The sequence below is a fragment of the Lygodium microphyllum genome, chromosome 21, assembly GCF_053477565.2.
Source record: "Lygodium microphyllum isolate KBCC chromosome 21, Lygodium_microphyllum_v1.1.10, whole genome shotgun sequence".
Lineage (NCBI taxonomy): Eukaryota > Viridiplantae > Streptophyta > Polypodiopsida > Schizaeales > Lygodiaceae > Lygodium > Lygodium microphyllum.
Window position 1 is genome coordinate 124,891,475 of NC_141155.1, and position 15,965 is coordinate 124,907,439.

Here is a 15,965-nt window from a genome sequence, read left to right on the forward strand (position 1 = left end):
TTGCAAGCATGCTTTATGGCCTCGAGTTGATGAAGAGACATGAAGAAAAGAGTATGCATATGCACCATGGGTGTTAACCCCCATGGAGATTTCAATGATCAATCAATGGATACGGTCTATTCAAACACCCACAGGATATGGTGCATCATTGCAAAACATATTTACTGTGGATGATGCGAGTCTTTCCAACTTGAAAACACATGATTGGCATAATTTCATCAAGGTAACTCTTACTTTTTTCGGTCAGTGGCTCGTTGTTGTCCTGACAAGTCGTTTGATTGTATTGTAAAAAGGGCATATGCAGCATGTCCTCCCTCTTGTCATCAATGGTTGTTTGATGAGTGGTGTTCGCGATGTTATCTACTGCTTGGGGAAGCTTGCAAGGTACGTCTACACTTTGCACATGCCTATATCTATGCTTGGAATGGGATTTCACTTAATGTTCATCTATTTTTTCAGATGGATCACATCTATTTCTTGACATACAACTCACGAATGAGGAGTTTCAAGAGACAATCCAATACAATGAAGAGATTGACTTGATCATTGATGTCTTTCCAAACCACGCTTGAATCGTAAAATCCAAGGTACTATATCAAGTGTTTTGTCTTGATCATTCTGACCACTTTCTTAATGATTACAGAAAAATCAAATTGGCATCACCTATTGGTAAGACCTAACACATTTTTCCATTGATCATATTCATTCTTTCATTGTTCTCTTTGAATCTTACTAAGAATGGGTGGGTTGGATCGGGAGTCTTGTGGATGATAGCCATCTATGGCTAGAGTTGGGGTTCAATTTCCCATAGACTCGATCTTGTTTGTTTGAACAGGTTTTGAAGATGCATCAATACCTAGCACTAAGAGAGGAAGTCCCAGTCTCTCTCTCTTGTCCAACAGCTTTTCTCATAACATTTCATTTCATCTCTCTCTCTCTCTCTCTCTCTCTCTCTCTCTCTCTCTCTCTCTCTCTCTCTCTCTCTCTCTCTCTCTCTAGTTGGAGGTACTAACCATGCATTGTCTCGTCGATGTCTCAGCAATCGAGCCATGTTGCGTAGCATCACCCTCTTATGGCTCCATCCGATATCAAAATCGTGCTCTAAGTGACTGAGGACAAAAAAAATTTCGAGCTCTAATTTATCCCTGCATTGCAACAAAAAAGAATTAAACCAACCTCTTGATATTTTTAATCATTTAATCAAGTCAAAGATACATACGCCCATAGAACATGCACTCTAGGCATGTAGGTCTCTAGCAGCAATCCGATGCGTTAATAGAAAAGACATCCACCTCAGACGGGTACCACTTGTTCCCTTGGTGTTGATGTCGCAAGTGACCCGTAACTCACAGGTGCACGTCCTGAATGGTGGCTGATGTGCTGCAGGGCTCTTTAGCAGGGTGGTAGACACCTAGAAGCCTAAGTGCTCCCTAGAAGCCATCGCTACAGACGTAGATGTGGTGGCAGAGGTTTGGCATTGCCGTTGTAGAGGCTCACTACAAGTAAGAAACAACACAAGATACTTATTCATACGTTCATAGGACCTCAAGCTAACCTAAAACAGAGGGGCAAGTTATCTAACCATGTCTCAATCTCCTACTGAGTCACAACCCCATCACCCAGTGTTGGCTGGGTAGTGTCTAGAAGGGGAGTCCTAGTAGAATCGACAAGTTAGAATTTGGCCCCTAAACTTATTATACAAAATATTAAACACTTTATTCCCTGTGTAAGAGGTGATTGACACTTGTATGCTCCTCCTGCACCTCATCTTGCATGTGGCTCTCGAGAAGAGCCCTCATTAGGGTGAACTAGCCTCAAAATTTACTAGAGGCGAACTATTGTCACCTCCAGCACTGCATCAGGGAGGCGCTCATAATCTAGCCAATCCTTTACTATCTGCTCTCTGGGGATGCCGCTCACCCGCAAGATAGTCCTCAAGGCGATCAACAAACCACTCCTGGAAGAAGCCATATATATAGACGACCTGTTTTTAAAAACAAGAGAAAATAACATGTCAATTTAAGCAAAAAAAAAAGTAACACCTCATGTGGCAATGAGGACATGTTCCTATTCCAAGTATTCATGTTGACTTTCAAGTGGATATGACAATAGCACCAAGTGATGGACAAAGATGCAAAGACTGATTGCAACAAATGGTTTGGATGACATGAGAGCCCTCATACGAGTTGAGATTGCAGCAATATGTATGCCAATGATTGACAAGGTATCAAGTGACATGAATGCAATGCATGAAACATGGGGAAAGGAACTGAATACTAAATTGGATGCAAACCTGAAAGCGTGCATGAGGGTGTGTGGCAACATGCAGCAAAAAGTCATGAATGACATGGATACAAAGCAAAAAGATATGTATGAAAATTTTCAAGAGACATTCATGAAAAAACTAAGTGCTATTGTAGAAACAAATGGGAAATCATGCTCTAATAGTTGGGATGATGCAAAATATTAAGAAATCAAGGCTCTCTTGCAAATGGATATGATAGATAACTTGAACATGGAAAGGGATGCTTGGAAAGCATATAAGGATGCATTGAAAGCCGATACAAATGCACACATAGCAGCCAAGGACATGGAGATTGTTGAACTCAAAAGGTAGTTAGAGTCATATAAGAATGAGTTAGGGACATACAAGTCAATGATGAATGCACAAACAATAATGCCAAACACATCAAAATTAAAGAAAGAGGTGGAAAGTTTAAAAAAAGACATGTACACATGGATGAATGTGGTAGAGGGAGCCCAAAAGAAAGTAGAAACTTTTTAGCAAACTGTGAACGAAAATGCACAATGGATTGAGGTGTAGACAAAAGAAATAAAAGCATGCCTCAGAACAAAGTAGAAATGATGAATGCAACACTAGAGGAGAAACCAAAGAGGAAACTCCATGCATTGCGTGTACGTGTGGTGGGATGGGCTAAAAAAGGAAACCCCCACGAGGATGCAAAGACACTTTATGCTAAGATGGGTGCAAATGAGACACGCATTATGGATGCTTGGAGGATAGGTGATCCAAATGACAAAAGAGGTCAGATCCTCAAGCTGAAGTTTGAGGACATGGATAAAAAAAGGGCCTTCTTATCAAAGAGAAAGATTTTGAAGGATGAACAGATTTGTCTCGATGAGGATCTCACACCGCACAGTTGAAGCATAGGAGGGCTAGCATGCCAAAAGTGTTGGAGGCACATAAAGAAGGCAAGTATGCTGTGTATAGAGATGGCAGAGTAGTCATAGCAGAACGGAAGCCACAATGACGGTATGAGGCCTATGAGAGGATAAAGATGTCCCTTTGGAATTGTAATGGTTCAATGAGACTTGATCCATGTTATTTTGAGGATACTTTTCATGGGATAGACATGGCTATGTATAGAGAGACACATCAATGTATAGATTCTAGATTATCGGCGGACGTTGTGGGATACAAATGGGAGAGCATCTATAGACCTCAACCCTATAGACCAGGAGGAACCAAGGGGTCAAGTGGGGTGGCTATTATTTAGCGTGAGAGCCTCCAAGACATGATTCACATGGTGTCACGAGATGTGCATGCTAGATATACATGGTTAAGGCTGAGGATAAGGCACTCGAGGGATCTATATGTTGTAGTATGTTACTTCCTACCTGTCTCTTCAACATTTGCTCTTAGGGAGGGATCACCATTTGAAGTACTACATGAGGATATTATGAGATATGCAAGCAGTGGGGACGTACTACTAGTGGGAGACTTTAATGCTCAAAATAGGAAATGAGCAGTCCACCTTCTATGATACTGAACATGAAATGTTTAAGGAATTGGCATTAGTTGTCATATGACATCTCAAGATAATGAGGTGACAGCATATGGATCCCATCTACTAGCTTTAGGAAGTTCACATGAATTGACTATATTCAATGGCCTATAAAGATGGCTGGGGGTGGATGCTTTCACCTGTTGGAACAGCCAAAAAGGGGCCAGCATTGTGAACTATGTAATGGGCTCGCCAATGTTAATCCCAAAAATTAAGCATTTTGAGGTATCTAATAAGCCCATTGGTATAGTAGTCGACCATGTATCCCAAAATCTAGTCTAACATGTGGTCAAAGACAAGAAACATGCACATAGTTACAAACATTCCCACATTATGAATTTCTAGAGCAAATGTTGCATATCTATAGTGATGTAGTATGAGATGGCTTAAGCTAGCTATACCAACATGAACCACTAGAAGATGTCACTAGATCTCTAGCAAAGGTTTTACATGCTGCAGCTTCAGAGGCATTCCCATGTAAGATGGGCTCTATAGCAAAATACAAATGTACTACCCCTCAAAATGCTTGGCATGATGATGAGTGCAGGCACCACCTATAGAGGGATATTACACTAGAGACATGCACACACAAATAGGCAAGGAATATCTTTCATCATCTTGTGCAGAAAAAGAGGAGAGATTATTTAGCCAAACTAGAGTCAAAGATGTATTAGCTCCTTTTGAGCAGAGACAACAAGAAGGCATGGAGGAAATTTCATGGGAGACAACCCCCAATTCTGCTAACATCACCTATGTTATGGCATGAACATGCTCGGGCACTCTATGATGTTTCATCACAAGAGCACATACCATGTATATCAAACTCTAGGCCAACACAATGTGGTTTCTTTACGGAAAAGATGGTGAGATATGCCATTTGGAGGTTGAAGAATGGGAGAACACATGATCAAGATGGCCTTATGGTAGAGGATTTTGCACATGCATGTTATGCAATGGCCCCTATCTTGGCGAGTCTCTTCAATAGAGTTGTATGTGAGGGGTTTCTAGTAAGTTGGTGTGACCACACAATAGTGCCAATTTTTAAGAGTGGAGATCCATTGGTCACTAACAACTACCATACTATTATGATTGGCCATATGCTAGCAAAGACCTATTGTGGAACATGAGTTGAGTTGGTGGGCTGAAACAAAGAAAATATGGTCTACGGGGCAAGCTGGCTTCTGTCATGGATACAATATGCTAGACCATATATTCACACTAAGGGCCTTGATTGAGGAGGGACGATCATGGACACAAAATATCTATTGTTGCTTTGTGGATTTTGACAATGCTTTTGATACTGTACCACGTGCAAGACTCATGCAAAGGTTGCGAGCCATTGGGGACCCAAAGGATATGCAAGGGTGTATTTATGCATTGTATGAAACTGTAACAGGGAGAGTACGAGTGCATAGAGGTACAATAGACTCAGTGTCTAGCACGATTGTTGTAAATCAAGGATGTTCCCTCTCCTCTGTTGTTTGGACTGTACATTGATGAGATTTTTGGTTACATACAAAGATGGCGTGGTATGGGAGCTAGCTTGGCTGGGGTACGGATACCACTTTTGTTATATGTAGATGATAGGGTGCTCATCTCAAATTCACTCAAGGGACTACAATGACATCTAGATGCATTGCATGTGTTTTGTGAAGATAAAGTTCTCAAGCTTAATCTTGGAAAGACTAAAATTATGGTCTTTAATACCTTAGCAGCTTGGGTGACACATTCAGAGCATCACTTTATGTATGACACTTAGCCTGTGGAAATGGTTACACAATATGTATACCTTGGGGTCACTTTCAAAGGGCCACAATTTTCATGGAAGGAAACTTTAGAGGCTAGGCTTGCATAGGCGTATAAAACTTTGGGTACCCTAGAGCAACAGTATATGCACACATACAGTTTCAAGAGCCTCATACCAAATTGTGGCTTTTTGACATCTTAGTTATGGCCACACTAATCTACAGGGTAGCCATTTGGGGCCAAATCCTTTATCATACTAAATGGATGCCACTTATGGACTATGATGAACCGGAAGCACAACATTATGATGGTTGGCAACATATGGAAAGACCGCTAGTCATGATGATAACATGTATGATAAGAGAAAAAGCCTCGGTACCACAGGAGATCACTCGAGCGCGATTGGGCACTGCACCCATGGTAATTGAGGCATTATTCCAAGTAATTACTTTCCTCTAGAGGATATGGCAGCTCCCTAAAAATCAATACCTTAGACTAGCCCTAGAGTCTTCAAGACATGCTATAGCAGAGGGAGATAAATAGTGTTGGTATGCACATATGAGCACGTGGCTAAACTTACATGGCATGAGTATAGATATATTGCCACCATTCAATTATAGCCTTGATTGCCCTACTTTGAGTCTCAATTGTGTAGAGCTAAATAGTGTGATCAGAGTAGATATCACTAAAGTGGAGAGAGGAAGGACTTGGTCCAAGTCCCCCTTTCCCATTAGGCATGAAAAATGCACAATACCAATGCCACTTCTTGCAACTCTCTTATGATGGTTTCATAGTGAGGCCGAGATACATGGACGCTCAACTCTCCCATGGACTCCAAGTTGCTATTGGTCAGATTCGCACCTCATCGCATCAATTGTTGATTGAGGCAGGTTGATGGAGCCATATTGTAGCCAATGAGAGGATGTGCCAACTTTGTGGATGGGAGCCAGAAATGGAGGAGCACTACATCTGCAGATGTACTGTATACTATGATATCTGAGGCCACTATCATTGCCTCTTTTAGGAGGGCTTTGGACTAAATAAGATGGGTAATGGACTATGAGGACCAAAGATGTTTGGGTTTTTTCTTATTGGAGCTCCAACGACACAGAGTAGTATTGTTATGAGATAGGAGGTGACCCTAGACTCATCCACCCCTCAAGAGAGCAGTTATAGAATTTTTCAATGTACCTAAAACCCCAGCCACTGCCACCCCAAACACTACATCTCCTATTGATAGGTGTCATCGAGGGACATCATTAGGCAGCATCACAATTGATAGAGCTACAACATTGCATAGAGCACGACACCCTAGAGTACCTACTCGATGACATAGGCATGCCCATATTTGTCACATTCGCATCACGATTTCTCGTCATAGATGCAAATTGGCGTGCTGATGCAGTCAGAGATAGCTTGTAAAGTCTTGGGGAAATCCATAGACTGAGGAGGAGATACTTTACACTCTTTTAATTTTTGTAAACCTAGTTTTTTCAACTTTTTTAGTTCTCGATACTTCTCATACCTCTTATCCCAATCCACCATGTAGACCTACACGTTTATCTCTACCTCTTCTTCTTGATGGGAGATGATGATACCGGTTGTATTGATTATGGTCTCATAGGCTATTCTAGCCTTTCAGAGACGTTACTAGATATTATCTTATCTCTTATCTCTCACTTTCTCTGTCTCTCTCTCTCTCTCTCTCTCTCTCTCTCTCTCTCTCTCTCTCTCTCTTCAATTGGTATCATGTGATAGGTCCTAGGGTGTTCGACCATAGTATGCTGCAATGTTCTTGTGAGAAGACACTTACCTTGAATGTTTGTAAGGTGCTCGGGCACGATGTATTCGGGGCAAATGCGGGGCATGGCAAGAGCAAGAAGATCTCTCTCTCTCTCTCTCTCTCTCTCTCTCTCTCTCTCTCTCTCTCTCTCTCTCTCTCTCAATGTGTGTGTGTTGGGGGAGGGGGATGGGAGAGTACACCCCTCACACACACACACACACACAATGTGTATGTGTGTGTGTGTGGGGTGGAGGGGGGAGGCAAGGAGAAGAGTGTGTGGGTGGGTATGTGGGTGAGTGTGTGTGTGGGGGGAAGGGAAAAGAGGGTAGGGTGAGGACACACACACTCTCTCAATATGTCTCTCTCTCTCTCTCTCTCTCTCTCTCTCTCTCTCTCTCTCTCTCTCTCTCTCTCTCTCTCTCTCTCTCTCTCTCTCTCTCTCTCTCTCTCTCTCTCTCTCTCTCTCTCTCTCTCTCTCTCTCTCTCTCTCTCTCTCTCTCAAAATGGCAATTGACCGAGCCCATGAAGAAATTAATTTTATAGGGGTCGCTTAAGCGATGATGTTGCTTAATCGACGCCATCCATATTGTAAATAATGCTTAATGCATCGCAATTATGTGTCGCTTAAGCAACTTCATTTGCGACATAAAATTGCATCGCTTATACGACACTTCAAATGTCGCTTAAGTGACACACACCAAAAATAAAAGTTTAAAAAATGGGATTTTTATAAGCGACACCCATCATTTTTTGTTGCATCTCTAGCACCCACTCTTTCTTCTAGTGTTGGGGATGTTTATAAGTTTTAGAGTAGTCTGTTTGGTCTATATTGTGTCTCATTTTCGTACAGTATGGTTGGCCATTCAAATGAGAGTGCCATAATCAACATTGAAAAGTTGGATGGAAACAATTATGGCTATTGAAAGACCCAAATTTGGCAAGTTTTGGTGCAAAAATCTCAAATTAAGTCGATTAAATGCAAGAGCATTAAGCCTGAAGGTCAAGATCAGGATGTATGGGATGACTTAGATGAGCTTTGCAGGTCCATGATTATCCTATCCCTCAATAAGATGGTTTATTAGAATGTCGTCACAGATGGACAGTTTGTATGGGATCTTTGGGAGAAAATATGTAATCTCTATGATAAGCAAAGCCCTGCTTCTCAGATGTATTGGCTAAAGCAACTTATGAACCTTCATATGAAGAAAGGTATCACTGTTTCTCAACATTTGAGGGAGTTTCATACTATCATTGGCCAATTGTCATTGCAGAGGTATTGACTTTAAGGACAATCGTCCACCTTTGTTCTTGTTGGTCACACTACCTGAGACATGGGATACATTCCATATTGCTAAAAGTGCAAATATGCCTAAGAATGGTCTGAAATTGTCTGATGTAGAGGGTGCACTCTTTGACAGAGGAAATAAATAGAAAGAATGTGAATGTTTCTCATACTTCTCATGCTTTGACTGTTCAAGGTCACCATGATGGAAAGAGGGGGAATGATCGCCATAGTAGAGACTCGAAAAAGTATTATTTTAAGTCCCATGGATATAAGTCCAATTTGACATGCCATTATTGTGGAAAAGCAGGATATGTTAGGCCATAGTGCCATAAAATGCACGATTACAAGCACAAGAAAAGGGGCAAAGGAAAAGCGCATGAAAGATTGATGATCACAACATTGTCCCTACTAAGTCTACTATTAAGATCAAAGAGAACAATGTAATGCAACAGCCTCTGACTTTGATGATGATTACATACTTGTAGCTCTTCTTTGGATAAGTCATAATAGCTAATTGATACCTCGCATGGTTTTAGTCAGTGTTGGCTGATGGATTTAGGGGATTTCTTTCATGTGACCCCTCATAGAGAGTAGTCCCACTCCTATTGCAATATGATTGGATCTATCCATTTGGGGAATGACTTGGCATTGCAAATAGTTGGTATTGGTGATATCTAGTTGTAGTTTGGTTTAGGCAATATGTTTACTTTGCATAATGTTTGACATGTACCAGCTCTCACAAAGAGTCTTATCTGTACTAGCACACTATTGGATAATGAGGGCTACTTTGTTTCCTTTGGGGATTTCTTATTGGAAGGTCACTCGTGGGAACCTTGTTTTGGCATGTGGTACCAAGTCTGGCACTTTATATCCCTTCATTGTATATGGATTTGTAGATCATGTTTTGTCTATGGTTATTGTTCCACATGTATCTCTTTGACATCATCACCTTGGGTACATGTCCTTAAAGGAAATGAAAATTCTTCCTCAGTTGTAATATCATCCCTTGACTATAGGTGTTTTGAGTCATGTAATCATTATTTCTATGGCAAGCAAACACGTAGTGTGAATGAGAAGTTTGGCACTCTACGTGTGGGTGAGTATTTGACTCTTGTTCATTCTGATGTCTGTAGATCTATGACCTATTAGGAGGCACAAAGTACTTTGTCTCATTCATTAATTATTACTCACATAAGGTATGGGCATATCCCATAAAGTTGAAATCTGATGTTTTGGCTACCTTTCAGTGTTAGCTTGCATTTGTTGGAAACTAGTTTGGGTATAGGCTGAAATGCATACGGTCAGATAATAGGGGTGAGTATGTCTCTAAAGCCTTTGAGTAGTTTTGCAATGAGAGGGGTATTAAGTGTCACTTGACTGCCCCGCATACACCCCACCCTAGAACGGTATGGGTAAGTGTATGAGCAAGAGAATATAGAAAAGGATCCGTAGTTGTAACATGCCCACCTATTGGCTATCCAAGCACATTTTAGCGGTCCATTGAGGAACGCATCTAAACATCGATGCCTAACACTCCCATGGCATGTTCCAGGGCATTGTCGACTCCCCATTGTCCTCACAATAGTAAGGGTGTTTTCATCGCCTTTAAGGTATCTCCTGCAACTTGTATGCTTGATAGATGGCATGGTAAGCGATCTAGCCTAAAGCAAATTCATCCCAGAAAACTCTAGGCTTTGCCCAAGCTCTTGCTTACAACATGAACTAATAGCTCATGTTTGGTAGATTGGAATCTTGAGGTTATGCATAGTTAGTGCAAATAACAATCATAAGGGCTAAAACTAAGATGCCTTGGGGTCCATTTGGCAACTACTTTCTTCATCAACCCAACTTGGGGATTGGGATAGGTACAAACTACAATTCCAAACTTCAAAGGAAAGCGGAAAGCTCTAGGGATTAGGAAACCCTAAGTCACTGATGCTTTTATACTTGTTGGGAAGAAGGTTGGGTTATCGATCAATGTAAGTGATTAATAGAACTTATGTCTTGTACAATGTTTGAAACCTTAACATATGCCTTAGCCAAAAGAAGAGTGTGTTAAGTAAATTTTACATAGAACCGCTCCTGATTCCAAGGGGGAGAGCAAATACATGATGGAAAGGTTATCGCAGCTATTCCTGTAATGTTTGGAAAAGAATGCCATTGTTTTTTTTAATTGATCAAACAACTTCCTAAATTACTTTTGCATTAAATTTTTTGTTGGGATGTGATTTGGATGATTATTCCAAGTGCTTGTGTTTGATGGTAAACGCATGGCAAGGGTCTGTGATAACAAGTTGCCATGGGAATAAGGGAATGTTCTATTGGAAGATGCTATTAGGCTGATTGCCTTGATTGTGCTTGATTCTTGATTGGATTAATTAAGGAATGATATTTTGCGTGGATGGATCATCTCCAAGGTCACATCGCGTTTCAATCCAAGAGGGCATTGCTCAATTCACGGGCTAAAGGTCGAGTGGTGAAAAGGCCAACCACGGAAATTGTGTCTCACTCTTAGGTAGCTTGGGGTCAGTGAAGCTCTGGAAACCCCTTGCATAGTCCAAAATGGAGTTGAAGACTGTCGTGATCCCAACGTTTGTGGCATTTGAAGATCCTATTCTAGATAATAGATGGAAATTATGGTGCCATGTTATTTGGACGGGGTACTTTTTTTGGACAGAGGGGATACATAATTTCCCTTATATGGGCAGGAGACAAAGATTAACGTGAAGATAAGTTAAGGAATTTGCTTGAACTTGTTTGTCAAAGGGTTGCTTGCTCTGTATTCATGTTTGTATCGTAAATTACACGAACGAACCCTGCTCCCTAAAAGGCTTAATTAAGGAAGTTGATTTTAATTAGAAAACTAAATCTATCAAGGGAAGTGGGTGGACAAAACCCTGACGGGTCTGTCCTACAACAAGGTGGTCCCAAAGAACTAGGAGGCTTTTCACAAGGTTTTACCGTCTATTGGCATTGCTAGGTTAGAACCCGATTCATGTCATTTTAGGGGACCAAAATGGGACTATGCCCTATGGGTAGAGAGGTTGAGCCGCACATCCCTCTCATTTTTCATTCTCTTTGAACCAAGTGCAGCATGGGTCTGCTTTGGGCTAGGTAACATTATGTAAAGTAGGATGTCCAAAACCTGACACTAGAATGCTGTAAGGAGACCTTGATCCCTAGGAACCCAGGTTTCATGTCAATCCGAGTGGGTTCGCCCGCAAACGTTCCGTTGCAAGGAAAAGTCGGGAAACCCTAGGCGACAAACCCCGGAACATTCCATGGGAGTGTCGGGCTGCAATGCTTAGATTCATTCCTCGATGGACCGCTAAAACATGCTTGGACCCGGGCCATGGGAGTACTGGGCAGTGACGCTTAGACTCATTTCTCGATGGACCGCTAAAGCGTGCCTTATAGTAGTATGCTTAGCTAGGCAAGCTTACCACATCAATTCTAGGCTAAGGTAGTGACTACTACAGTATATTTGATCAATCAATCTCTTTGTAGTACTATTAACTTTCAGGTGGCAAAGGTGTAGTCTCAAAAACCTCCCTCATATGCTCATTTGCATGTCTTTGGTTGTGAGGGTTTTTGCCATGTGCCTAGTGAGAAGTGCACAAAGTTGGATGCTAAGTCTGTGAAACTTATCTTTCTTGGTTATGGGGAAGCAGGTGACATGGGTTTTACCTATGGAATCCACAGGCTCAAAAAGTCATCCACAGCCATGATGTAGTTTTCTATGAGAAAAACATGTATAAGTAGCTTGAGCAAATAGTCAAGATACATAGGGTTATATTTCAGGAGGAGCGTCCTACACCTCTACAGCCAGTAGACAGCCTGCAATAAAAATAGTTGATGCTCTAGTGGCCCATGACCCTGATGTTAGATGAAATGTGCATGCTCCTCAATCTGACTTGAGATTCTTTGCTAGAGCTAGACGTCCTCCTGAGTAATTTAAACCCTTCATTGATTATGTGATAATAACAGATGTAAGTGAGCCTCCCACTTATGAGGCCATGTGTGGTGGTGATAGTCACTCTTAGGAGAGGGCCATGCAGTTAGAGTTTGACTCTTTTCACAAAAAAATCATACATGCGAGTTGGTTCCTTTGCCTGATGGAAAGTATACATTGCCATGCAAATGGGTGTACAAGTTGAAGAGTACCCTTGGACACCCCAAGCTTGCCTATAAGGCCAGATTGGTTGCTAAGGGTTTTAAATAGGAGCATGGTGTTGACTTCAAGGAAGTCTTTTCTCTTGTAGTCAAGATGAATACCCTTTGCATGGTACTAGCACTAGTTGTTGTGTTAGATCTAGGCCTTTATTAGATGGATTTCAAGATGACTTTCTTACATTGGGACTTGCATGAGGATATTTATATGCAATAGCCTTGTTGAGATATCGAGCTCCACTCGTGATATGCCAGGGTGACCGTTGTGTATTTATGTCACCGACTTGTCAGTTGGCAGACGCGGTTAGTACACCGCCCATGAATAATAGCTACATGACAGCTATCCTTATCTACTCTAGTTCATGGCTCAGTTAGTATGCCACCTTAGTTAGTTGAGTTTGGTTTGAGACCCATATATAGGGTTCTTCTATTTCTTTGTACTTGAGTTCTTTTGGCTTACACAACTAAGAAGAGAAAAACTGTTTTCAGCCTCCACCCTTGTGTGTATTCCCCCATTGTGCAAGCAAGAAAGCTTCAAGTGAGACTCCTTCCTTCTCTCCCACAATCTTGACATGGTATCAGAGCCTTGTTCGTGGTAAGGAGCTTAAGAAAGCAAGCCAAGCTCGCGGTGTTCTGGTAAGAGGAGGAGTGTTGCTTTCATTTTCTGTTTTGGGAGCAGATCTTTGCAGGTAGCACAGCCGGAAAGTGTAGGAGTGCATTGTCTCTGATTGAGATGCCCTTTGCGGTGAAGCAAGAGGGCAATATATGCTGCGGGTAAGGGCTTTGGCCCTTGGCGACCTTGTTTTTTTTATTTGAGGCCATTTTGGGGCCTGTTTTGGAGGCGGAAGTTTTCTGCACGCACTCAGGAAAAGGCTCAGTTTTATGCTGTGCGACCACTGTTCTACAGGTCGGTGAAAAGTTACTGTAGAAATTGCATCGTATGCTTGTGTGCAGAGACATTGGGAGTTACAGAATCATCCGTGTTGCCTGTTGATGCAAAATCGTCACTAGGAAGTGACTATGTGGTCAAATACCACTTTCACCAGTTTTGCAGATTTGCCCTTGTGAGGGTGAAGCTGTGTTTTTTTGCAGTGACAGAATTTTTTGCAGTGTTCTGTAATGGCGTCTGATTCTCTTTCACAGATTGTCACTGAAAAGCTTGACAAGAACAACTTCCAAGCATGGAAGTTTAGAATGACGAACTTCCTCATGGGAAAAGGATATTGGGAATTTGTTGCAGGAAATGAAGAAGAACTAGTTCTTCCTGATGTTCCCAATCAACAGCAAATGCAGGCATTTAAAGCATGGCATGAGAGAGCCAGGAAAGTTATGTACTGGCTGTCTATCAGCATTTCAGACTCTATGATTGTGCATATTCAAGATGCAAGTACGCCAAAGGAGGCATGGGATACTTTGTCAAAAATGTATAGCACAAATACGCAAGCCAGGAAAATGCAGCTCAAGCAAGAGTTGCATAATGTGCAAAGAGAAAATATGAGCATCAATGACTACCACATGAAGGTGAAGAAGATTGCAGATGCACTTGCTTCCATTGGGTCCCCAGTGGAAGATGATGACTTAGTTTCTGTGACCTTGAATGGTCTAGGAAAGGATTATGCACAGTTTTGAACATCCATTTCTATCCGTGAAAGATTTCCTGATTTTGAGGAGTTGATTGCTCTTCTAATTTCTGAGGAGCATAGAAATGGTGGTGCATCTTCTTCAGGAGGATCTTCAAAAGAAGCTGTATTCTACTCAAATGCTGGAAGAGGTAGAGGCAGAGGTAGAGGAGGCCGATTTGGAGGCCGTGGTAGAAATCAGAATATGCAGTAAACTCAAGAAAACTAGTCCTATGGAGGAGGACGTGGTAACTCTAGAGGCAGGAGGAGCCAAAGACGTCGTGGTGGATGGCAAAGAGGCCAAAATGCAAACAATAATGTTGAATGCTACTATTGTGATAAAATGGATCATATGGCTAAAGACTGCTATAAAAAGCAGAATGACATCATGAATGGAAAACTGCAACAAGAAAATTATGCATCCTCTAGTAGACAGGGTGATGACAGAAATGAGCATCTGTTTATGGTGTAGCTCATGAACAATTCTGTGACAAGTGCAGAAGAAAGCAACGATGTATGGTATGTTGACTCAGGTGCATCAAACCACATGACAGGTCATGCAGAATGGATGGAGGATGCAAGGAATATGGAAAAACCAGGATTTGTGGAGACTGGTGATGATACTGCACATCCTATTGTGCAAATTGGAAAAATTCATTTGTCTATGCAGGATGGGAAAAAGAAATACCTGTCCGATGTATTTCATGTTCCCAATATCACCAAGAATCTAGTTTCTGTCGGTCAAATGGTTGAGCAGGGCTTGCAGGTCAGATTTAATCCTCATGGATGCTTTGTTGAGGATATGAAAAATAAAGGTCGCTTGATAGCAAAAGGAAAGAAGAAGGGCAGAATGTTTACATTGGATGCAAACATGCCTGAATTGAGTGTAGCAATGTTTGCACATGGGACTGGTGTAGTTGCAGATATTGATATCTGGCATAAACGCATTGGTCATGTTAATGTACAGCGACTTAAATCAATGCAGGCCCAAAATATTGTTGCAGGATTGCCCAAATTCAAGGTTGTAGAAATGCATAAGGTATGTGAAGCCTGTCAGTTTGGAAAACAGGCAAGGAAACCATTTCCTAGACATGTTCAAGAGAGTAAGAAGCCATTGGAATTAATCCACTCTGATGTGTGGACTACTAAAGCTGCATCTCTTGGAGGCTGTCATTATTTTGTCAGTTTTATTGATGACTATAGCAGAAAATTTTGGGTGTATTTTATGAAAAAGAAAAGTGAAGTGTTTGGGCATTTCAAAACCCTTAAAGCTATGGTTGAAAAAGAAACAGGCCTGCAAATAAAATGCCTAAGGTCAAATGGAGGGGGAGAGTACCTCTCAAATGAGTTTGCAAGGTTTCTGTAGGAGCATGGCATAAAGCAGCAATATTCATGCAGTCATACCCCACAATAAAATGGAATTGCAAAAAGGAAAAACAGGCATATTGGAGAGGTATCTCGTGCCATGCTCAATGAAAAAGACTTGCCAAATTTTTATTGGGCTGAAGCAGTTGCTACAACAGTCTACATAATGAACAGGACTCCCACTGCAGCAA